General features: G+C 34.5%; 1 pseudogene; it reads right to left on the bottom strand.

Annotated features, from left to right (window-relative positions):
- Window positions 1-629: 629 nt before the first annotated feature.
- Window positions 630-3,837, bottom strand: LOC114086173 (dolichol-phosphate mannosyltransferase subunit 1-like; annotated as a pseudogene).
- Window positions 3,838-9,079: the final 5,242 nt, after the last annotated feature.

Below are 9,079 nucleotides of genomic sequence, written 5' to 3'. Positions count from 1 at the left end.
ACCTGTCTTTGTTTCCTAAAGCCTTCAAATGATTATTAAATAGTCATCAGTTTTACTTAAAGTCAACTGATTGGCAGTATTAATCACATCCACAAATTACTTTACAGTCACAGAAAGGCTAGTGTTTGACCAATAACTGGACTCTAAAGTCTAGCCAACTGATACATGTGTCTATATTGAGGTAATTTCATATTTCTCAGCTATTTCCATATACTCTCTTATAATCTTTTTTTGTGTTACTTATTATGTAATTCCTTTGTGTTCTAGTATTTATTTCATATCTTTGTTCTATTCCACTTATATGTTGGTATTCTGTAACATGGATATAATTATTACTTGTTCATTCTTTGTAACCCATTTGAGTACCTGAAAAGTCAAGATCCTGTGAGTACTCACTTATTGTTAGTAAAAAAAGTGACTTAATTACTATTTTACTTAGAATAAAATCCAAAGTCATTTCTATGAACCATAATGCCCTGTAAGATTGTGACCCTCAACTGTCATTTTTTTTTTTTTTTTTTTATACAAGGGATTGAACCCAGGGGCACTTAACCACTGTCTCACATCCCCAGTCCTTTTTATTTTTTTTAACTTTTATAATTATTTAAAATGAAATATAAAATGGGAGTTTCTCCAGAAAAAAAAAGATTTGCATGAAAATTTTCTTACCTCATGGTTTATGCTTTAAGAGTACGTTTTACAAAAATCAGTAACCAGGCTTTTTTTATGTTTACATTGAAATGACATGGTAAGCATAAATGAATTACTTTCTTTTATGTAGTAGCAAAAAGAGTCAACAATCCTTTCAAGAAAGAGACTATTTAATTTCCTCACAATTTGGATTCACCATAAACACGATCCACAAATGATATTGGAACCTCACCAATAGTGTAATTCATCTGTCTTGTCCGAACAATCATCATCATCTGGAAGACATAGCCCTTAGAAACACATTTTTCTATTAATTTCTGTAGAACTTCCTTTTGATATAATCTGATTATTTTTCTTTAAAATCCCAGCTATATACACCACCATTTCCTTTGTAGCGAGTTCCAGAGACAATATCAAAATTACTCTATTTTTGCTTCCTAATGAATTCAGGAATAAATTTTGGATGGTGTGAGAGATCAGCATCCATAATAACTATATGGTTTCCTGTGGCATGTTCCATTCCATGAATATATGTAGTTCCTAATCCCAGTTTTTTCTCCCGCCGTATTAGAAGCTTTTCAGAATAACTGATAGCCACGTTTAGTCTCCTGATTCCCTGTGATTTTCAATGCTGACATCACCCTTCCTCCAAAAACTTAATCTTAACTTCACACTTGGATGACTTCATCTCATTCTCTACTGTTCCAATAACAAATTATGTTCCTAAAAAAAGGCGAAGTTTTCCTCCTTCTTAACAGTTTTCCAATTACTTAGTCTTGTAAACTTTTTGCTTCATATCTGGCCCCTGATTTCGTTGTTTAGCATTTTCCTCTGACAGGAAACTAGTGAGCGTATCTTGTCCCCTTCTGAATTTGGCTGTGTACGAGCAGTTCACCGCAGACTGCCAAATCTCTAAAAAAGCCTTCCTAGAATTCAAGCAGGACAGATTTCTTTTCTTTTTGACAACATGCAAAGGTCTGGCATGTGTGAAGCACTGGGTTCGATTCTCAACACCACATATAAATAAATAAAATAAAGGTCTATGAACAAAATTTTGACTGGTCCATAGATCTTTTCCAACTGTTCAGTGACATCCTTTGTTCCATCTGGGCTTCCATTATCTATGATTATAATTTCATAGTTGATTCCACTCTCAGAGAAGCTCTTCACCAGCAGCCACACGATGAGCGGCAGGTTCTCGCGCTCGTTGTAGGTGGGTAAGAGCACTGAGTACTTGTCCTGGTGTCGGGAGCGCCCCTCTGGCTCCTGCAGAGAGCTGGCAGGACTCCCACGCGACTCCCCCTTTTTATTTTTTATACAGCGTCTTGCTAAGTTTCTTAGGGCCTTGCTAAGTTGCTGGGATTGGCTTTGAACTTATGATTCTCCTGCTTCAGCTTCCAGAGCCACTGGGATTTTGGTGCACCACCTAAACTGTCTTTCTGACTTCAAAAGCTCATTCACTGTGGTCCACCCACAATGTGACCCATGCCATGCACACTTCCACTTCACTCTTTCACTTTTTTCTTTCCTTCCCTAATTATCCTCATGACTGGCTCTAATTTCATTCCAGTCTTGACACAAATGTACTTTCATTACATAAGATCTTCCTGGCCACCTTCCAATAAAAACAGTATTGTCTTCTGCCAGAGAGTTACCTGTTAGCTCCCATCCCCACTTTCACCTTCACACTTTTCTCTATACAACCAAAGCTGGGCATTTCCAAACTATATTTCTCACACTACATTGCCAGCTAGATTCCCGACTATGTCTTCCACAGGGATACATTAATGCCCTTTAGAAGGTGAGAAGAAGACACAATCACTCTTCTTGTGATGGCACCTCCAGTGGCAGTAGGCTCAGCAACATCAGTGCTGACTGCTCATTAACAGCAGACAGACTCTAATAGCCTGCAGCTCTGTGATTTCAGCAGTGTTGGTGACAGAAGCTTCAGAGCGCTAGCATGCAGTGGCTGGCAGTTCCAGCAATTACAGCAGCGATGCAATGATGCTGTTTTCCAGCATCTTCTTTAATGAGTGTGGCTTACTATCTCTCTTTCAAGGACAAGGGCAGGTGCCTTTTCTAAAGTAGCCTTCTCTTCCCATTTTGTATCTTTATTCCACGGCAATAGTAGTTCCTTCTTCTCTATTGAATATGCCTTGCTTCCTTTTGCACTCTAGCCCAGTACTAGGGGGAGCATCCTGATCCCAGACTAAGATATTTATTCTTCTCACTTTGGGTCTTGCAGATTTTCCCCAAACTTTGCATATATTTCCTCTCTTTTTGAAATATCAGAGGAGTAATTTATATTTTCCTAAAATTAATATATTTTAATATTAGTTTTAATATAATATTAATATATTTTCCTAAAATTAATCTCATATACTTCCTTTGTTTCTTTGTTCAAAAGAGGATGGCTAACTGACTTTCAAATGTATTCTTAGTACAATAGCCCCACCCCCATCCATGATTTTGCTTTCTGCAATTTCAGTTGTTCACCATCAGCAACAATCTAAAAGTTTAACTAGAATATTGCAGAAAACAAAAATCCTTAAATTTTAAAATGTGTTTTTTTTTTTTTTTCTGGATGAAACATGATGAAACTTTAAGCCATTTTTGCTTTATCTTGACCAGAATATGAATCAACCCTTGGTCTAACATATCACACTCTGTATGCTACCAAACCATTAGTCACATGGTGGTTTTCTTGATTACCCAATAAACTGTCAAGATATCACACTGCTTGTGCTCAAATAACACTCATTTTACTTTGTGGCATCATAACACAAGAGTAGTGATTATGGCAATTCACATTCACCAAAAAGAAGCTGTATGGAGCATGCTATCATTTAGAACTGGAATATCCTCCAAAGTTCCATACATTGATGACTTGGTTGCCAATGCAGCAGTTTCAGAGGCTCATCTTTGGGGAAGTGATTGGATCGGATCATGACGGCTCTGTACTCATTAGTGGATTAATCCATTCATAGCTGAATGGACTCCCAGGAGGCTGTGGAAAATGTAGTTAAGTGGGGCATGGTTGGATAGGTCTCTGGGAGTATGCCCTGGAAAGGTGTACCTTGTCCCCAGCCCCTTCACTTTCTCTATCATTCTCTATCTCACCTCCTTTCCTCTCTCTCCCCGCCCTCCTTTCTGACTGACATGAGCTGAACAGTTTTCTTCCACCATGATGTTCTGTTCATCTTAAGCCCAGAGCACTGGGAGCAGACAACCATGAACTGAAATCTCTGAAACTGTGAGCCAAATTAAATCTTTTATCCTCTAAGTTATTTTTTCTCAGGTATTTATTGTAGCAACAAAAGATGAGTAACACAGGTGTTTAAGTGTGAAGGTGAGAATAAAAAATATTTTGAGAGAAACAGATCAAAATTATGTAAGTTTGTTGTAATTGTTCTATTTATTATTAATTGATAATCTTTAACTGTGCCTAATTTATAAACTAAACTTCATCATAAGTGCATATGTACGAGAAAATCAGTATGTATGGAGTTTGATACTATCCTTGGTTTCAGGCATCCACCGGGGGTTTTGGATCATATCTCCCATGGAAGAGTGGAGAAAGCTGTAGAAAAGCTCCTGATTTCTAGCTGGAGACATGATCACTTAAGTACAAAGTATATTTCATAGGCTGTTTTGTTTCATAGGCTGTTTACTCTATTCATGACAAATAGAAAATAGTTGAAAATAATGTGCACAGCTTGTCCATCTACTTATCAAGGGGTATTCCATCTTCTTTTCTTTCTAGGGACCGGGAAATGGAAATTAGTGGCATGATCTAGAAAATGGTAGAATTTCCTCACTATTCTATACTTCCCCATTCTGGAATACTTAGTTTTAGAAAAATAAAACTTTACCTTAATCAAGTCACTGAATTTTGGAGGTTCCTATTATGATACATAGAAAATGACATTAGCAAAAAGATGATACTTAAATCACACCTTATATTAAATAGCATCATAATGGAAGTTATTTTGTGTTTAGATATTACAGTTTGTAAAATTAGTGATTTTTGTTATAACATGAAAAATTCCAAAATCTAGACCATGATCATCAATACCTTAAATGAGCAGGTTAACCAAACTAATGCAGATCTTTACTGGAAACGTCCATCTTGCAAGAAATCTGTTCTTGTAAACTGAATGAAAATGCAAAATCCTATTCACTAAAACTTCCTTACCCTATAATCCATATCAATACCAGAGATGATATTGCCAAATGCATGCGGTTCATTTGTTAATCATTTTCATCACCAAGATTAGTAACTTTGCCTACTTTGTTCTTCTTGTGACACGTACATCTTCAGATATGTTAATACATTCAGTCTTGCTAAAAATCTAGGTCTTTGGGTATCCACTTTCTTTATAACATATTTCTACATATTTTTATCTATTTGCAATATATGCTTGTTGTTTTCAGTTTAACTTCTGGAGAGAAATTTTAAATCTCTTCTTTTGTAGTCTCTTCTCTTATAGTCTAATTAACAGGTATGCCAGGTTTCACTGTGGGTTTTATGGGAGTTCTTGCTCTGTAACTATCCTATATCAGCTATTGAAATATTAAAATGTGGTAATGGCATGCTTGTAGTAAGCATTTATGTTGGCTTCCTAGATGGTTCTGAGCCTTCTAAAATGCAGGAAATCATGATAATCTCTTTCAGTTTTGATGTCCACTTTCAATGACCCATTTTAAGCATTAAATTAAGTAAGCATGTACCTCTCTCCTGCTGATGCCAATGAAGAAATGAAACTTCATTGATGAAGTGAAATTGGAAGAGGGTAGGACACTCAGAATGTCAAAAGTAGAGATTATCATATCTTTTCCCCAGCAAACTGACAATTTAAAGGACAAAAATTATAAAAAACAGAAATAAAATTTCAGTCTATAGTAATCATCCTATGAATAAAGAGCAAATAGGAAAACATTGATTCAAGAAAATATGCTTAATTTCAGTAGGAATAGGAAGAATCACTGGCATTTGAGCCACAACCCACTCCCTCCTCTATTTTAGAGAAAACACTCAGGAAATTCTATTGCAGACAATTATGAAAAATGGAGGTAGCCTGTTCCCTAAGCTTCAACTCTTGGGCCATGCTTTTACTCTGAGAACAGACAACCAGTATTTCTCATCTCTCTCATCCTATATCCTAGAAGTTGTATTCCAGGCAGATAATATCACTAGGGCCATGGCTCTCTCCTCATATATGGTGGGCCCTAAATTTCTACCCCAGCTCACTCATAGACTAGATGATCTACTCTAGAAGGGACAAGATCAGAAAACCAAAGCCTGCCACGTCTACCATGACCACTAACAGACTCATAAAAGGTGTATCAACATCCCCAGTTTTAGTGTAAGAGTCTAAGTTGTATCAACTTCCTCAGTTTTAGTGCAAGAGTCTAAGGTGTATCAACATCCCCAGTTTTAGTGTAAGAGTCTAAGTTGTATCAACTTCCTCAGTTTTAGTGTAAGAGTCTAAGGTGTATCAACATCCCCAGTTTTAGTGTAAGAATCTAACGATTCTTCCTAAAGAAAAGGCAAACCATTTAAATGAAAGGTTCCACAGCTCTTTCTTATGGAAATGACATCTTTTAAGGGAAAATAGAGAACACCTTGCATGGATGTTGCTAGAAGAAAACAAAGAAGGATTATAGCTCCATGGTACAAAAACACAACAAAGCAGCTGGAAGCTAATAGGATAAAATAGGGGGAAAGATAGGTAAGAAGAGCACACTTAAGATTGCAGTTAGCTCTTGGGGTTGAAAAGGCTGTGTACAAATTCTTGGCTACACGCTCTCAGGAACAATCAAGGCATGATATGGGTAGATTCAAAAGTATTCTTCAAGCCTAAAACAAATTGGTAAGCAAAGGGTGGAGCACTCACAGGGAGAATGGGGTCAAAAAGGCCTTCTGACCAAACACTAGCTGAACAATAGGCTACTCTGACATAGGGGACTCTTGTAAATTCAGGCTTAACATTAAAATCACACCCATCCCTTACACTCTTAAGACTAATTGCACACCAAAAGAGGCATCAGAGAGGGAAGCTCCAAGTTCTTTGTTCTTGGTTAAAAGTAGGCCAAAAGTAAGTGAATTCCTAAATTGTGGTAGTGGTTTCTTACATAAACTCATATCCAACTATAATGTGTAAAAATCTAACAAATAAAAGGTCGTAAACACAACCTGTGACCAATAAGTGCATATGCTGAAATATGGATAAATTTTACATAACCAAGATAAAAAAATTAAATCAAAGGAAAAGAAGGGTAAGTAGGTACATCAGATGCTGCACAATTTGCAAAGAAAAAGCAGAATTCACAAAATTAGTTCATCTCAATTTCTAAACAAAAATAAATATATGACCAAGCAAAAAGCAATACTTAGAAGAGGGGATCTGTATTCAAAGCTAATGATAATAGTTACTAATAATAGTGGCTAGTAATCACTATTACTGTTTAAGTACTAATAAAGACCATACTTGCATATTTATTTTTCTTTCACTTCTTCACTGCTATAAAAATAATTATACAAAACAATATGTATATATGTATGTTTCTGTGTATACAGCATATAGAAACTTCATTATTAACTACTGGTTATTAAATAATAAATGACTAGCTGGTGATATACTAGCTAGAAATATGAAGTTGCTACTAGTATATTACCTAAAAATTTCCATTTTAGCAAAATATATAAGACATTTAAACATAGAATTATAACCCAAATACTAGAACAATTATGAGCATTAGAAATAACCTTTGAAGAGACTCAGTGGGTAGAATTAGTAGAGGCATCAAAATGGCTACTATAAATATGTTTAAATAACTAAGGAATCTCTGCACTAAGAATAAAGGAAAATATGATGGTAATATCTCATTGAATAAAGACCACAATTAAAAAGACAGAATTAGTTAAAAGGACATTCTGGAGTTGAAAAATACAACAACCGAAATGGAAAATACACTCAACAATGCATAGGAGGTGGCTAGAGAAAAGAACCAGGGAATCTGAAGATAAATCAATAAAGATAGTGAATCCAAAGAAGAAAGAAAACAGGTAATTAAAAAATACACAAATCCTCAGGGAAATATGGGACACATTAAAAATCCACTAACCAGAGTGTAATGAAGAAGGGAAAGAACAGAAAAAATAAGATAAACTAATTGAGACTGAAACTTTCAAATTTTAATTAAAAGCTATCTAAATATTTAAGGAGCTCAAAAATTTCAGGAAAAGTAAACACACACACACAAAAAAAAAAAAATCCACACCAAAACATATATAGTCAAAATTTTGACAGATGAAAAACAACTTGGGAGCAGTTAAAGAGAAAAATGATCCATCATATATAAGGGAAACCACTTAAGATTAACTATTAACTTCTCACTGGAAAGAATGGAAACTGGAAAGTGAAAAGATATATTCAAAGTGCTGGAATATTAAAATAAACAAGAATCTTATACTGAGAAACTTAGCAACATCAATGAAGGTGAAATAAAATCATCCCAAGGTGGTAAATTTTGAGAACGTTTATTGATTTAAAAAAAAAAAAAATCTTTCTTGTAAGAAATGCCAAAGGAAGTTATTTAGGCTGAACGTAAGTGATATCACACCTGTTACTTTTACCAGCTCTCTTTGTGATTTTGTGTGGTTTAAGCCATTGTGTGGTATCACTTGCTTGTCAAGAAAAATAAATATGCAAATATGTTCTTTTACTGACTGCTATAAAAAAACTGTATGAAACAATATGCATCTAAGGCAGAACAATACCACATAGAAGTAATACATTTGACAGTATATCACAAAGGAGATAGAGGGGAGCAAAGCTATGTTGGTATCAAGAAGATAATGGGTGATAACTCACATTCATAGAAAGAAATGAGGAAAAGCAGAGAATTATTAAAAAGGCAAGTATAACCATCTCTATACTTACTTGCTCTCTTAATGTCATCATCTATATAAGACATGAATATATAAAGTCATTAATAATCACAAAGTATTTTGAGGGTTTTAACATATAAAGATAAAATATATATAACAATAAAAGCAAACTAAGACAAAGAAAGAAGGTACATATGAGTAAAAGTTGTATAATTTAATTGGATCCAAGTTAGTATTAAACTGAAAGAGAATTCGATAAAATTTAAGTCATATACTATAGGTCACAGAGTAAGTACTAAAACATAATTTGAACATATAATAAAAAATACTAAAGGAATTCAAATATAACATTAGAAAATGTCCACTAAATTTTAAAAAAGAAAATAAATTAATAATAGAAGAACAAAATAATATATTATTTATAGAAAACAAAAATAAAGTGATAAATCTATATCTAACTGTAGTAATATTAAGTTTTAATAACTTAAATCCACTCAAAAGGCAGAAATTTTTATAAATTAATTAAAACATGAT

This window comes from Marmota flaviventris, chromosome 3 (genome assembly GCF_047511675.1).
Source record: "Marmota flaviventris isolate mMarFla1 chromosome 3, mMarFla1.hap1, whole genome shotgun sequence".
Lineage (NCBI taxonomy): Eukaryota > Metazoa > Chordata > Mammalia > Rodentia > Sciuridae > Marmota > Marmota flaviventris.
This window is presented reverse-complemented; position numbering and strand designations above follow the sequence as displayed.